The 17,462-nt window shown below is 48.7% G+C and overlaps 1 pseudogene; it reads right to left on the bottom strand.

Moving 5' to 3' along the window:
• Positions 1 to 918: 918 nt before the first annotated feature.
• The window catches only part of LOC115166384 (acylamino-acid-releasing enzyme-like), a 115,674-nt pseudogene continuing 99,130 nt past the window's right edge, over positions 919 to 17,462 (bottom strand).

Genomic DNA, 17,462 nt, shown 5'->3' with positions numbered 1-17,462 from the left:
TAGAGCTTGGTGAGAACAGGGTGTCCTATGGTTTATTTGCACACAACCTTCCCACAACTTTCTGGGAATGGTGCTGGATAGTTGCTTGGCTTTGGAACACTCAGCACATTTAAGGGACTCCACAAAAAAAAAGTCATTACTTTAATAGAACGTCCCTAAAAGTTCAAACAAGGTTACATTCATTTTGGTAATGTTATAGGAACATTCTCCAACTGGTCTGACATTGGGAATGTTGTCAAATAGGTCAGAGAATGTTAAGAAACAACGTTGTGGAAAATTTTCAGTATAATGTTTCCTACAGGTTTCCTCATGGTTCTATGTGAAGTCATGTTCTCAATTGTTCCAAAACATTAGAAAACTTCCAAATAAAACTACAAGGAAACTTCAGTAACGTGTAGGGGTGTTGGCTGTGCTGACTAATTGGCCACACCTAATCACTTAGTGTGTGTGTTTCCTTTGAAATGGGTTTGTTTGAATAGACAAATGAACAGCGCCTCATATGAGGGTAAAAAAAACATGGCCTGCTAGCTCCATTCTGATGCACTTGTGCAGTAGACTAATTTCCATGGATAGGAAACAGAAGATCATTAGATTTGAATCTCACTTGACGCCGTGGTCACAATAAAGAAATGTGTTTTACATGATTAATGCCTAAGCAATTCATTCCAAGGGTCCCATCTCGTGCTGAATTTAAAAACCAGTTAAGTCAGCTATGTCTTGCTTAACTTCTTCCATGTGTGAAGTAATAGGTGTAGAATGGCAAAACTAGATTTTTAGACAGTAACGTCCCCCACCCTGGTGTTTTGGATGTTTTACAGACAAATATCCACAGGAATCCCACATCTGCAGTTAAGTAATCATCCATTGCCTCATGGAGCTCACGGAAGGTTGTACACAATCAACGCAAAAGGGTCACTATTTCAACAAAACATTTATTGCTGGCATAATGCAACCATAGAAAACACCAGAAGGACCTGGTAACAACTGAAATGTACAAAGGGAGTACAGTACACACAAGTGTGGATGTCTTAATTCCACAGTTCCCTTTGTGTCCCCAGTCATACCAGTAGAGGCTCAGTGCAGGTAGAGGTGTTGCTGGAACCACAGCACACATTGAGGAAGCAGTCAGCCTGAGTGTCCACACGAGCCAGTGAGTGGGCGTCCTCCGCAAACAAAAGCAACCTGCAAGGGCAAGCAGTTGTATTTATTAGCGGACAACGTAGGAAACAAAAGCAAGCAATTTCTTATTGGACAAGTTCAGGTAGTCCCTCCCTGTTTCAGTTTGTTCTGCTTCCTATTAGGTACCTAACAAATACGGCCCCAGAGTTCACACAGGTCAACGAATCATCTAACAATGCTAAACTAGGACGGCGCTGCAGTGGATAGCTGCCGTCTTACCGGCTCCTGACCAAATTCTTGCTATAGAACAGCAATCAAATTCTGCATCAGAAACAGCAATCAGAAATTCTGCTATAGAACAGCAATCAAATTCTGCATCAGAACAGCAATCAAATTCTGCTATAGAACAGCAATCAAATTCTGCTATACACACAGCAATCGCGAACCTCGATTCGGATAGAGATTTCTACTTCAACGAGTCGGCAGCTCTGGTCGTTTACCCCGGACCTGGCCCTGATCCCCGGGACTCGAAAGAGGAAGCAGCGGCGAAGAGGCAAGCGAGGCGGCATCATGATTAGGCTACGTCGGCCGCGCATCTAGACCGCCATTGCCGTCTGTTTTTGTGGGCGAACGTACAATCACTAGAGAACAAACTGGTGGAGACTATCCTATCAACAGGACCTGAAGAACTTGCAATATCTCTACATTTCAAGGAGTCTTGCCTGAACAAGGACAATACACCCTCACTGGTAAGATCAGAAGGCAGCCTCGAGTAAGCTGGAGAGGGGAGGAGTGTCTCAACAGCTGGTGCACAAACTAATTTTAAGGAAAGTCTCAAGTTTTTGGTCGCCTGAGTACGAATACCTCATAAGCTGCAGATCATAATATGTACCAAGAGCGTTTTCATCGACAGTAAGTCAAAAGTTTGGACACACCTACTCATTCAAGGGTTTTTCCTTATTTTTACTATTTTCTTCATTGTAGAATAATAGTGAAGACAACAAAAGTATGGAAATAACACATATGAATCATGTAACCAAAAAAGTGTTAAACAAATAAAAATATATTTTAACATTTGAGATTCTTCAGAGTAGCCACATTTTGCCTTGATAACAGCTTTGCACACTCTTGGCATTCTCTCAACCAGCTTCATGAGGTAGTCACCTGGTATACATTTCAATTAACAGGTGTGCCTTGTTAAAAGTTATTTGGGGGAATTTCTTTCCTTAATGCATTTGAGCCAAATTCTATAGTAAGTACTGTAGTGTTCTATAGTTATTTTTTTATGTGGGCAGGATGATGGATAATATAACAAGCGGTTGTCACCTGACGGGGGAGCCCCTGCTCTTCAGAGAGCGGTACAGCTCCAAACCTTGGTAAGGGGACACTCTCCTGTCTTTACCCCCCAGCATCAGGAGCACTGGGGCCTTGATCTGGACACAGACGGACGAAACCAAATGATATGCTTGTCTCTGACAGCTATAGGGGAGTGTGTTTGTATTTGTGTGCATGAACCTCAAACCTGAGGTGCGTAGGTGATGGGGGATTTCTGGAGCATGGTGGTGAGAGCCTCTGGGGTGGGCAAGCTGGTCATAAGAGTACTGCAGCCCCACACTAGAGTACGCCTAGGAAAGGTAGAGGGAGACACAGGACATCTATCCATCAACCAACCCAATTAATCACATTGTATTTGCATAGTACTTGTATTTTTATTTATTTATTATTTTTACAGTATCTTAAATATGCAGTGCACACACTTTCCATCCCCCAACTAGTGCACTACAATTAGTGTTTTTACAGTCTCATTTAGGACCTCCCCAGTCCTATACACTGATACACAGAGACAGTGTCAAGTCTCACCAGTCCACGATGTCACTGGTTCCCAGTAAGGTGGCAGCGTTGATGACTGGGTTCCTGACGGCACACGCCTGTAGAAGTCTGGGAACTGGCCAATCAGGTGGCAGGCCAGGAAGCCTCCTTGGGACCCACCCATCACCACCCATTTATCAGGGTCCAGGGTTAAGAGCTTCTCAGCAGGTTTGGTCAGCAAGGGCAGTTAGCACAGCCCTCTGGGAATGAATAGTTAGGAAGAGGTTAGTTTTGAACAAGGTGTGTTAGTAGTATTGAGTTAGAAACAAAAATTAGCAACCTGACTGACACCCTGGGTGAAACACTTGAGTCATTTTCAGCTGAGAGCTCACTCGGTACCTGCACATCCTTGACGTCTTGGCTGCCGATGTTACCGGCCAGAGAGAAGATGCTGTCCTGGCCAAAGCCAGTGGAACCCCGGTAATTCACTACAAAACACAGAGCGAGAAACAATATTCTAACAGTGGATACCAGTGTGTGTGGGTATGAGCCAAGGAGGAAGTCCACTATCTTACCCATGAGTACAGCAAAGCCCAGTTTGACCAGGACTGCTGTAGTGACATTCCACTCCGCAAAGAACTGGGAGTGCGGCCCACCTGGGAAAGAACACAAGCTTCAGTGAGTCCTCCGTGATCTCTTTCATAGATCAGTTCCCATATACATAAAAGCATCTCAGAATAGGAGTGCCGATCTAGGATCAGTTTTTATACAAATTAAATATACAGCGAAGATTTGATCCTAGACCAGTGCTCCTACTACGAGACGCTTTATGAATACGGGCCCAGGAGCTAGATTCTCCAGAGGTTTCTCTCACCATGGACAAACACCACCAGAGGAACCTTGGTGCGTGACGGAAGGTGGTTTGTCGTAACCAGCAGGGCCCCGAAGTCTAGGCCAGCTGCATAAGAGACACACAACTTACTTCATTTTATTGTTCTCAAGGACATGCAGTTATGGCACCAGACAAGTTGTAAACCACTATTGACTGACTCACAGTACTCTGGGTTCTCCTCCTGGGTGTAGGGCTGACGTCCAGAACATTGACGATAGCACCAAGTAGACACGACTCGCCCAGATGGTCCCAGGACACCTCCCCCTCCCCCCCAGCCAACGGAAGAAAAGCCACTACCTGCAATGACAATGCATATATGACCAGTATGGGAGGGGGGGGGGGGGGGGGTAACCTAAATGACCAGTATAGGGGGGGGTAACCTAAATGGACCAGTATAGGGGGGGGTGTAACCTAAATGACCAGTATAGGGGGGGGGTGTAACCTAAATGACCAGTATAGGGGGGGGGTTGTAACCTAAATGACCAGTATAGTGGGGGGGGTGTAACCTAAATGACCAGTATGGGGGGGGGGGGTGTAACCTAAATGACCAGTATAGGGGGGGGTGTAACCTAAATGACCAGTAGGGGGGGGGGGGGGGTAACCTAAATGACCAGTATAGGGGGGGGGGGGGGTAACCTAAAGACCAGTATAGGGGGGGGGGGTAACCTTAAATGACCAGTATAGGGGGGGGGGTACACCTAAATGACCAGTATAGGGGTGGGGGGGTAACCTAAATGCCCAGTATTAGGGTAGGGGGTAACCTAAATGACCAGTATAGGGGGGGGGGTGTAATCCTAAATGACCAGTATAGGGGGGGGGGGGTAACCTAAATGACAGTATAGGGGGGGGGGTAACCTAAATGACCAGTATAGGGGGGGGGGGTAACCTAAATGACCAGTATAGGGGGGGGGGGTAACCTAAATGACCAGTATAGGGGGGGGGTAACCTAAATGACCAGTATAGGGGGGGGGTAACCTAAATGACCAGTATATGGGGGGGGGTGGTACCTAAATGACCAGTATAGGGGGGGGGGGGGTAACCTAAATGACCAGTATAGGGGGGGGGGTGTAACCTAAATGACCAGTATAGGGGGGGGTAACCTAAATGACCAGTATAGGGGGGGGGGTAACCTAAATGACCAGTATAGGGGGGGGGGGGGTAACCTAAATGACCAGTATAGGGGGGGGGGTAACCTAAATGACCAGTATAGGGGGGGGGGTAACCTAAATGACCAGTATAGGGGGGGGGGTAACCTAAATGACCAGTATAGGGGGGGGGGGGGTAACCTAAATGACCAGTATAGGGGGGGGGGGGGGGGTAACCTAAATGACCAGTATAGGGAGGGGGGGGGGGGGTTAAACCTAAATTACCAGTAAGGGAGGGGGGGGGGGTTAACCTAAATTACCAGTATAGGGGGGGGGGGGGGGTTAACCTAATTACCAGTATAGGGGGGGGGGGGGGGTTAACCTAAATGACCAGTATAGGGGGGGGGGGGGGGGGGGTTAACCTAAATGACCAGTATAGGGGGGGGGGGGAACCTAAATGACCAGTATAGGGGGGGGGGTTTAACCTAAATGACCAGTATAGGGGGGGGGGGGGTAACCTAAATGACCAGTATAGGGGGGGGGTAACCTAAATGACCAGTATAGGGGGGGGGTAACCTAAATGACCAGTATAGGGGGGGGGTAACTAAATGACCAGTATAGGGGGGGGGGTAACCTAAATGACCAGTATAGGGGGGGGGGTAACCTAAATGACCAGTATAGGGGGGGGGGGGGTAACCTAAATGACCAGTATAGGGGGGGGGGGGGTAACCTAAATGACCAGTATAGGGAGGGGGGGGGGGTAACCTAAATGACAGTATAGGGAGGGGGGGGGGGTAACCTAAATGACCAGTATAGGGAGGGGGGGGGGGGGTAACCTAAATTACCAGTATAGGGGGGGGGGGGGGGTTAACCTAAATTACCAGTATAGGGGGGGGGGGGGGGTTAACCTAAATGACCAGTATAGGGGGGGGGGGGGGGTTAACCTAAATGACCAGTATAGGGGGGGGGGGGGTTAACCTAAATGACCAGTATAGGGGGGGGGGTTAACCTAAATGACCAGTATAGGGGGGGGGGGTTTAACCTAAATGACCAGTATAGGGGGGGGGTTAACCTAAATGACCAGTATAGGGGGGGGGGGGGGTTTAACCTAAATGACCAGTATAGGGGGGGGGGGGGGGTAACCTAAATGACCAGTATAGGGGGGGGGGGGGTTAACCTAAATGACCAGTATAGGGGGGGGGGGTTAACCTAAATGACCAGTATAGGGGGGGGGGGGTTAACCTAAATGACCAGAATAGGGGGGGGGGGTTAACCTAAATGACCAGTATAGGGGGGGGGGTTAACTAAATGACCAGTATAGGGGGGGGTTAACCTAAATGACCAGTATAGGGGGGGGGTTAACCTAAATGACCAGTATAGGGGGGGGGGTTACCTAAATGACCAGTATAGGGGGGGGGGGGGTTACCTAAATGACCAGTATAGGGGGGGGGGTAACCTAAATGACCAGTATAGGGGGGGGGGGTTACCTAAATGACCAGTATAGGGGGGGGGGGGGTAACCTAAATGACCAGTATAGGGGGGGGGGGGTAACCTAAATGACCAGTATAGGGGGGGGGGTGGGGGTAACCTAAATGACCAGATAGGGGGGGGGGGGGGTAACCTAAATGACCAGTATAGGGGGGGGGGGTAACCTAATGACCAGTATAGGGGGGGGGGTAACCTAAATGACCAGTATAGGGGGGGGGGGGTAACCTAAATGACCAGTATAGGGGGGGGGGGGTAACCTAAATGACCCAGTATAGGGGGGGGTAACCTAAATGACCAGTATAGGGGGGGGGGTAACTAAAGACCAGTATAGGGGGGGGTAACCTAAATGACCAGTATAGGGGGGGGGGGGTAACCTAAATGACCAGTATAGGGGGGGTAGTAACCTAAATGACCAGTATAGGGGGGGGTAGTACCTAAATGACCAGTATAGGGGGGGGGTAGTAACCTAAATGACCAGTATAGGGGGGGGTAACCTAACTGACCAGTATAGGGGGGGTAACCTATATGACCAGTATAGGGGGCGGTAACCTAAATGACCAGTATAGGGGGGGTAACCTAAATGACCAGTATAGGGGGGGTAACCTAAATGACCGGTATAGGGGGGTAACTAAATGGACCAGAATAGGGGGGGTAACCTAAATGACCAGAATAGGGGGGGTAACCTAAATGACCAGAATAGGGGGGTAACCTAAATGACCAGAATAGGGAGGGTAACCTAAATGACCAGTATAGGGGGGGGGTAACCTAAATGACCAGTATAGGGGGGGGGGTAACCTAATGACCAGTATAGGGGGGGGGGTAACCTAAATGACCAGTATAGGGGGGGGGGTAACCTAAATGACCAGTATAGGGGCGGGGTAACCTAAATGACCAGTATAGGGGCGGGGTAACCTAATGACCAGTATAGGGGCGGGGTAACCTAAATGACCAGTATAGGGGCGGGGTAACCTAAATGACCAGTATAGGGGGGGTAACCTAAATGACCAGTATAGGGGGGGTAACCTAAATGACCAGTATAGTATAGGGGGGGTAACCTAAATGACCAGTATAGGGGGGGTAACCTAAATGACCAGTATAGGGGGGTAACCTAAATGACCAGTATAGGGGGGGTAACCTAAATGACCAGTATAGGGGGGGTAACCTAAATGACCAGTATAGGGGGGGTAACCTAAATGACCAGTATAGGGGGGTAACCTAAATGACCAGTATAGGGGGGGTAACCTAAATGACAGTATAGGGGGGGTAACCTAAATGACCAGTATAGGGGGGGTAAACCTAAATGACCAGTATAGGGGGGGTAACCTAAATGACCAGTATAGGGGGGGTAACCTAAATGACCAGTATAGGGGGGGTAACCTAAATGACCAGTATAGGGGGGTAACCTAAATGACCTGTATAGGGGGGGGGGGGTAACCTAAATGACCTGTATATGGGGGGGTAACCTAAATGACCTGTATAGGGGGGGGTAACCTAAATGACCTGTATAGGGGGGGGTAACCTAAATGACCAGTATAGGGGGGGGGGTAACCTAAATGACCAGTATAGGGGGGGGTGTAACCTAAATGACCAGTATAGGGGGGGTAACCTAAATGACCAGTATAGGGGGGGTAACCTAAATGACCAGTATAGGGGGGGTAACCTAAATGACCAGTATAGGGGGGGTAACCTAAATGACCCGTATAGGGGGGGTAACCTAAATGACCAGTATAGGGGGGTAACCTAAATGACCAGTATAGGGGGGGGTAACCCTAAATGACCAGTATAGGGGGGGTAACCTAAATGACCAGTATAGGGGGGTAACCTAATGATCGTATAGGGGGGGGGGGGGTAACCCTAAATAGACCAGTATAGGGGGGGGGGGGGGTAACCTAAATGACCAGTATAGGGGGGGGGGTAACTAAATGACCAGTATAGGGGGGGGGGTAACCCTAAATGACCAGTATAGGGGGGGGGGGTAACCTAAATGACCAGTATAGGGGGGGGGTAACCTAAATGACAGTATAGGGGGGGGTAACCTAAATGACCAGAATAGGGGGGGTAAACCTAAATGATCAGTATAGGGGGGGTAACCTACATGTTTTCCACAAGCACATGGAGTTTGCTAACTAAATATAAAGTAGCCAGGTGGGATCGCCCGGGCCAGGTGGTTAATAATTTTCTGGAAACAAGCTCTATTTTGGTGGCCTCCAATACCTTGATTCCATCCGAAATACTCAGCGAAATTATTGAATACTTTTGAGTTTACCTCCCAAATTTGATTTTTTTGGTGGTATTGTTTAAAATTAAAATGACTGAAAATGGATGAATCTAGTGTATTGCTATTTTGATTAAATATTGTCTTGGCTTAGACAATAAAGACTATTTTTTAATTAAGAAAAGAAACCGTAATTTTTTATCCAGTCTTCTCTTGAGATTAAAGAATTTTACTGTAAGATAAGAATTGCCACAATGTTTGTTCTTCAAATTAAGTAAATAGACCAAATGATCTTAATTTATATTTTAAGTTACATTTTAAATCAAAGAAATTGTGTGACGAGCACTTCTTCAAATGTAAAAATGGCTCTAAAATAGTATATATTTGAATAAATGACAATTCACAAGGAAAGTTGAAAACACTTATTGAAATTCTTCCACTAATTTAACTGTCGTCAGTTACGTCATTTATTGAAGAAAAAAACACTTGTTTAATGACCTGACCCACAGATTTCTTCTTAATTAATCTTTTAAGAGTTTGTTGACTTCCACAGGCATAAAGTTCCCTTATAAGAGGCATTTTCTCAGCAATCTGCGATACAGGTATAATTGAAGAATGAAGCAGCAGTTGACTACTCCATTGTCCAACACTTTGATTAAAATCAGTAGACATAGATCAACATATTTGAAAATAACATATGCATCATTAGCTTTGGAAATAAATCAATAAGTTCTCTTTCGGACCAGAGAGTGAGGCTATCGTTTCACTAGCCTACCTATTTTTCTGCAGTGAGGATTCACCATATTCATCGAACGTTATCATTTAACTGCAGTTAATCACCAACAAAACTACCACTATGCGAATGAAGCCAAATCAACTCTTACCGATGCGATTCGATAAACTGAGTGACTCGTCAGTAGCCTAACATCACTGTCTGTCAAGTCCTGATAAGAGTTCATATCGAAAATACAAACGAGATCTTTAGTTTACTTGTCCCGATGCGATATGGTTGTATGATTTATGAACGGCAAGGATATGAGATTGACTTTTTCAGTTAGACAACATTTATGAGCCAAGCTTGTTGTTCGTCAATCAAATCACAGCTCTGCCATACCAAGCAAAAGAGCAGTAAATGCTCATGGAGTGAAACTGGAAAAAAGGACTTCAAGTTGTTTTACTGTCGAGGCAAATGAATTGTAGGCAGATCATTGGAGATGTGGTTGTCTTACTAAGATGTCAGTTTTTTTATAACATGGACATGATCTTTAACCCTAGACTGCAGTTACTGCCTTCTTGCTTGATACACCAAATGAAATGCGTTTCCATGATGATTTGGTTTTAACAAACGTGTTCCCTAGTTGCGCAGTGATTGGCTCAGTGTCCTGTCACTCATGGGGACATTATGTCAAGGCAAAATCTAAAAAGGTAGAGTTCCAAAACTCAAGCCCTTGGGTGCCGTCATAGGCTGCATTCCAAACACTTAAGACACATCCTTTCTCCTCAGCCCTAAAATGAAGTGGACACTTCTGATGACGTTATGATTGCACGTCTACTTATATTAACTATATATTTATTCATGTATGATAGCTAGCAAATTAATAGCTAACTAGCGTTAGCCTGCCTAGCTGGAACTTCTGAATGAACATTTATTTCTACAATTTCCAAAAGCTAACAAAACAAAAACATTTACAAGACGTGTTGGTGTATTAGCAGCACAATTTCTAACTTATTTACATTTGTTTTTACTTACACTGTTGACTCCATATTGACCTTGGGATTTTGGCTGACTTTTCTTAGCGGATGTACCATCATCGCAAATTGAATTATGGGGCATTTCAGGCCCCGAAGTGAACATAATTGCACACCCGCAAATTCCATTAAAAACGAGGGCTGAGGGGCTTACGTTGCAAACTTCCCTTGCTTGGCTAATCATTTGGACCGACAAATATGGCCACGGGGATTCCCCCAAGGGCATAAGGCGAGGGTAAGTGGACGAGGGTGTGTCTTTTATATGTTTGAAACGCAGCCATTGAGTTACATTAGAAGTGTCCATCCAAGAAGGCTCAAGGTCATTGGCCACAGATAAAATGACGTCAAATCACATTATATCTGCCGTAGCTTTGATTGGATGATCATGTCAACGTCATACTTAGCTAGCAGTCATCATGAATTAAGTCGACAATCTACTGGCAAATCCTTGTCATATGAGAAATTATGATAAAACTTAGCGGTGCTCGTCGGCCATTGGACATAAACATTACACACCAAGTTGGAAATCGCTAATTCAACAATGAGTGGTTTGGAAGGAATCAGTGGCTAACTGCAAGCATTGCAAAGCAATTACTAGCCTGATATTCAGTGGGGTGGGTGTTTAAAAGGATAAACATTCAACACGATGGGCTAGAAAAGGTTGAATACATTGGCCATGCTGTCAATCCAGCGTTACTTCTGCAGCATTCAAAACAACTGGAAACTCGGAAATGGGAAATCTCAGACATGTTTGTTGAAGCAAGTCAGCCATATCAGCTATTATTTTTTAAAGGCAGTAAATGAGGCTGAATGAACGGTTTCGCTGCCAGACAAGGCTCCGCTGATAGCCAGGTGTAACAGTGGTAAGGATTCACTCTGTGGTGCTGAAAAGAAAGCTCTCTAGTTGGGACAGCTTTATGTCGGTCTTAACCGTGTGTGGGCACTGTTGGTCACCGTTATAGTGCAATTAATGTACTGTTTAGTGTAGTGGCTTGCACCGAAAAGAAACAAAATTGGAGTTTGCCCCACCAAGATTTACATGCTAAAATAGCCACTGAGCATGAGAAAGAAAATAAATTAATGTGCCACGACTCATCGTTACCACATTATATGGGACGTGCAAATTGACTCACATAGACGATGAAGGAGCATCATGCTCTCTCAGAGGAGGCTGGTAGGAGGAGCTACAGGAAGACGGGCTCATCGTAATGGCTGGTACGGAATTCATGTAACGTATCGAACACAAACACATGGAAACCACATGTTTGACTGTTCCATTCATTACAATGAGCCCGTCCTCCTATAGCTCCGGCCACCATCCTCCTCTGTGCTCTCTCCCTCCGTGTAAAGAAATGTGACTGCAAGCACAGTGTACACAACAACACACCCAGGAGGTACAGAGAGACCGTCAAACCAGCAGACCGTCAAACCAGCAGACTGTCCCTGTCGTCGGTCACTTTCTGACTGACACACGCTATGAGATGCATATCATTCATTTTAGTGGGAGAGGGCTCATGAACTTTTTTTATGACTTGTGAATTGTAAAAAGTAGCATAGTTAATTTAAGTGGAAAAAGTACCCGGCTGAAAATTAGTGTAACCGGCTGTATAGTCGACAGCCGGCGCTAGTGGAACACACTGTAACCTCAATGCCCAGCCCTCTGTATAGGGGTAACCTCAATGCCCAGCCCTCTGTATAGGGGTAACCTCAATGCCCAGCCCTCTGTATAGGGGTAACCTCAATGCCCAGCCCTCTGTATAGGGGTAACCTCAATGCCCAGCCCTCTGTATAGGGGTAACCTCAATGCCCAGAGCGATATATGAATGACCACAATACTGTATTACCAGGCGTGGGGCCTCAGATGGGAACAGTGGACACCATGAGGTCATTCTGGATGGTGAGCAGCTTCCAGCTCCCAAATTTCTCAGCTGAGTGGAGAGAGAAAGATTGAACGGTTTGCTACAGCTCGGACTAGTTTCAGTTGACGAAGCTGGAGATGAAAACCTAACAGACTAATAATCATATAAAGGAGAGCTTACGGGCAGACATGCGGGTTACTCTCCTAGTGGTCCTGTCCACTACAAAGAGGTCCTGGGAGAGAGGGACAGGGGAAAGTGAGATCATGGAGTACAAAGTTGTCTGCTTGTGTGCATGTTCACACTATACCCTCCAGTTCCTCCGGGCACTACTGAAGACCACTCTCTGGCTGTCTGACGCCCAGCATCGAGGTGGCAAAGCCTCATACAGCCCAGCAAACTCATCTAGGGACAGACAAAAGGGGGGGGCACAGGAACGGGGATTGATAGATAATGTCCGGGAAGGAAATGGGTGAGAAGCAAGAGATGGAAAGTGCAGTAGGAAATGGGGTGCCATTCTATGTCAAGTTCAAAATGTTGCGTTAAAGTTATTCAAATTCTGTACCTTTCTTTGGCCTATTGACTACGTCCACCAGCACCGAGATCTTCCTTGTCTCCAGGTCATACTGTGGACAGAGAGAAGGTAAGGATATAACAGTATAACAGTGCAGAATACCACCAGCGAAGCATAAGCAGCACTCCCCACTGACCTCCAGACCATCCTTGCTTCTTTCTGATAAGGGCGGTAACGGCTCCTTCATGAAGGGGCTGGGAGCAGGGGTCTGGAGGTAACGCTGAGGACTAGGCTGGGAGCGAGGGTAACGCTGAGGACTAGGGGCTAGGCTGGGAGCGGGGGTAACGCTGAGGGCTAGGCTGGGAGCGGAGGTAACGCTGAGGACTAGGCTGGGAGGTAACGCTGAGGACTAGGCTGGGAGGTAACGCTGAGGACTAGGCTGGGAGGTAACGCTGAGGACTAGGCTGGGAGGGAACGCTGAGGACTAGGCTGGGAGGTAACGCTGAGGACTAGGCTGGGAGGTAACGCTGAGGACTAGGCTGGGAGGTAACGCTGAGGACTAGGCTGGGAGCGGGGGTCTGGAGGTAACGCTGAGGACTAGGCTGGGAGCGGGGGTCTGGAGGTAACGCTGAGGACTAGGCTGGGAGCGGGGGTCGGGAGGTAACGCTGAGGACTAGGCTGGGAGCGGGGGTGGGGAGGTAACGCTGAGGACTAGGCTGGGAGGGGGGTCGGGAGGTAACGCTGAGGACAAGGCTGGGAGCGGGGGTCGGGAGGTAACGCTGAGGACAAGGCTGGGAGCGGGGGTCGGGAGGTAACGCTGAGGACTAGGCTGGGAGCGGGGGTCGGGAGGTAACGCTGAGGACTAGGCTGGGAGCGGGGGTCGGGAGGTAACGCTGAGGACTAGGCTGGGAGCGGGGGTCGGGAGGTAACGCTGAGGACTAGGCTGGGAGCGGGGGTCGGGAGGTAACGCTGAGGACTAGGTTGGGAGCGGGGGTCGGGAGGTAACGCTGAGGACTAGGCTGGGAGCGGGGGTCGGGAGGTAACGCTGAGGACTAGGCTGGGAGCGGGGGTCTGGAAGTAACGCTGAGGACTAGGGGCTAGGCTGGGAGCGGGGGTCGGGAGGTAACGCTGAGGACTAGGCTGGGAGCGGGGGTCGGGAGGTAACGCTGAGGACTAGGCTGGGAGCGGGGGTCTGGAGGTAACGCTGAGGACTAGGCTGGGAGCGGGGGTCTGGAGGTAACGCTGAGGACTAGGCTGGGAGCGGGGGTCGGGAGGTAACGCTGAGGACTAGGCTGGGAGCGGGGGTCGGGAGGTCACGCTGAGGACTAGGCTGGGAGCGGGGGTCGGGAGGTCACGCTGAGGACTAGGTTGGGAGCGGGGGTCGGGAGGTCACGCTGAGGACTAGGTTGGGAGCGGGGGTCTGGAGGTCACGCTGAGGACAAGGCTGGGAGCGGGGGTCGGGAGGTAACGCTGAGGACTAGGCTGGGAGCGGGGGTCGGGAGGTAACGCTGAGGACTAGGCTGGGAGGTAACGCTGAGGACTAGGCTGGGAGCGGGGGTCGGGAGGTAACGCTGAGGACTAGGCTGGGAGCGGGGGTCTGGAGGTAACGCTGAGGACTAGGCTGGGAGCGGGGGTCTGGAGGTAACGCTGAGGACTAGGCTGGGAGCGGGGGTCGGGAGGTAACGCTGAGGACCAGGGGCTAGGCTGGGAGCGGGGGTCGGGAGGTCACGCTGAGGACTAGGCTGGGAGCGGGGGTCGGGAGGTAACGCTGAAGACTAGGAGCGGGGGTCTGGAGGTCACGCTGAGGACTAGGGGCTAGGCTGGGAGGGGGTCTGGAGGTAACGCTGAGGACTAGGGGCTAGGCTGGGAGCGGGGGTCTGGAGGTAACGCTGAGGACTAGGGGCTAGGCTGGGAGCGGGGGTCTGGAGGTAACGCTGAGGACTAGGGGCTAGGCTGGGAGCGGGGGGTCGGGAGATAACGCTGAGGACTAGGGGCTAGGCTGGGAGCGGGGGTCGGGAGATAACGCTGAGGACTAGGCTGGGAGCAGGGGTCGGGAGGTAACGCTGAGGACTAGGCTGGGAGCGGGGGTCTGGAGGTAACGCTGAGGACTAGGCTGGGAGCGGGGGTCTGGAGGTAACGCTGAGGACCAGGGGCTAGGCTGGGAGCGGGGGTCTGGAGGTCACGCTGAGGACTAGGGGCTAGGCTGGGAGTGGGGGGGAGGGTCTGGACTGGGGTCTGGGAGTTGGGAGGCTGGAGGTCAGGCTGGGGACTCACCTGCTGCATGCTTAGACACTGGCTGTGGGGGCCAAACACCTGTCCCTCCAGGTACACCAGGTAGCGTCCATCAGGGCTCAGAGGGGGGACGAGACTGAGCTGGTGTCCCAGACAGACACTCTGTGTAAGGAGAAACAAGGGGTTGCAGGTTGGAGGTTTGAGAGGAGGAAAGAGAAGCTTTGTTGTTAATTCGCTGTGAATTAACAAGTTGATTACCATGACAATGAACACAGGAAATACTCACCACAGTTTCCTTCCAGGTCCAGACAAAACAGAGCTGACCTGAAACCAGAAGCTCTCATTTTAGTCTTACTAAAATAACACATAAGGGCATATCTTGATCAGTCTATTACTCTGGAATATGATTAGTGATATGACTTAAACATAGTAGACTACACAGGCTGTTCCTTACCTCCTATTGGAGCAGAACCTCAGGCCCAGTCTGAAGGGCTCATGCCACCAGCCCACAAAAAACACAGACTCGCCATCATGGGCCCAGAGACCCTGTGTTAACCAGACAGACAATCAGCATGACAACAATTACTGTACATTACATTTCATGGCATAACATGATATTACATAGAATTACATGACTATAAGACATGTCATGTGACTGGTGATCTTTACAGTGAAGTTGCAAATACCATACGATGCTCTGCTAATGCCTTTATTGGTGTGGTGTGTGTGTGTGTGTGTGTGTGTGTGGCCCCGTTTGTGCTCACCTGGCCTGGGGACACGTGTGACGGGACACCCTGCAGCACTGTTACCGTGCCCTTGGCCACGTCGGCCACACACAGCACTGGGACACTTTTACTGGTCAAGCCTTCCCCCAGTTCCCAGTACACACTCTTATCCTGATGCACAACAGGGGAAAGGAAGGGTGTTGAAGCCATGAAAAAAATAATAGAAATAAACACTGGATCATGTTTACGCAACATAGCAGCCATCCTAAGAGTACTTCCAGAACCACCCGAGTGTCACTTTAAGGACTACATCCAACTGAATGTATGGCTAAACATACAAAGACAAGTAATAGAGGAGAAGTGATCAGGGTGTTTCTGATACCTTCTCAGAAGGGCCTTCCGAGGGCCCTGCTCTTGGCTCTCCAGCTGATGGGCTGGAGGCTGAAGCATATGACTCTCCTATAGACCTTTTCCCCTCAGCTACATACAGCAGCCTGCTCTCACATGTAGACCAGGCCAGGCAGCCAAACTGAGCTGCACGCAAAGACAGACGGCGAACAAGAGACAAAGACAGACCGACATGGAGAGAGAGTGTGGCTGATGAATTCAAGCAAATGGCGCCGATTAGGTCCACAGTGGACAGGTCTAGCATCGGACAGAATACTCAGAGCACCATAGGCATTAAAACCACCCAGGAAAAGGCCTTACCATCCTCATACACTCTCCCATGTTTGTTGAGAGCTGAGAGATCGAGGATCTTTTTTAGACACCTGTTGCTCCATACCTGAAAATGAACAGACCCTATTAAAGTTAAAGCAAACAAATACGCACCGTATGGGGGTGGGTGAAGGAATTTAGCCAAATGATGACGGACACACCCAGACTACGCCATCCTTACCTCCAGGAACTGTTGTACCACAACCTGACCGCTGGTTACCCTGACAACCGCCTTCAGATCTCCAGACAGGGAATAGGAACTCAGAAATCTATTTGAGCAGGAGGAAGGAAGAAAGCTTTGAAAATGGCAGCTCAGAGAAAGACCTCTCGCGTCTTTATTAAATACCTCCCCTATAATCATCTTACACATTACGTCATCAACACCAGACACTGGGATGGAGAATGAGTGTGGGGGAGTGTTAATGTGTCCGTCTGTTACTTACTCGCCGTGTAAAAGGCTGCAGGGGCTTGGTGGTGGATGTTTATGTCGGTCTCTTGTCTGTAGTTTGAATCAGTGTCCACTGCTGGGCATAGTGCAGTCTGGCTCCCCGGACTGTCTCAGTCTGACTCCACTCTGATAGGCGCAGGTGAAGGAGAGGTTAATAACTAGGATTATTTTTATTTTTTTTCCATCAATAGATTTAAAAAGTAATTTGAACTATTTTTTCCCCAACCAAACAAACATAATAGCATATGTGCAGTCAAAAAAATAAAACACTTCCAGGTTTATAAATATCATAAATCAGGGAGACCTGCTTGTCTGCATATGTTTTTATGGGTACCAATTTGTCTGCTGTTCAGTGTTCTTTAGTGTGTGTGGTGTGTGTGTGTGTGTGTGTGGTGTGTGTGTGTGTGTGTGTGTGTGTGTGTGATGTATAGAGGGCTAATGCCCAAAAGCCTGTTAAAGCATGGGCAGCACCACTGAGGCCTTTGAGAATGATAGAGGCCTCTAGTGATCAAAAGGTAGCATTGAAGGCTTTCGCCACTTAACGTCAGCAACTGGGTGGTACTTCACACTAATTGGCTGATCCTGTTGGAGTCATGTCACCGGTCATCAGGAG

Source organism: Salmo trutta, chromosome 28 (assembly GCF_901001165.1).
Source record: "Salmo trutta chromosome 28, fSalTru1.1, whole genome shotgun sequence".
NCBI classification, from domain to species: domain Eukaryota; kingdom Metazoa; phylum Chordata; class Actinopteri; order Salmoniformes; family Salmonidae; genus Salmo; species Salmo trutta.
This window is presented reverse-complemented; position numbering and strand designations above follow the sequence as displayed.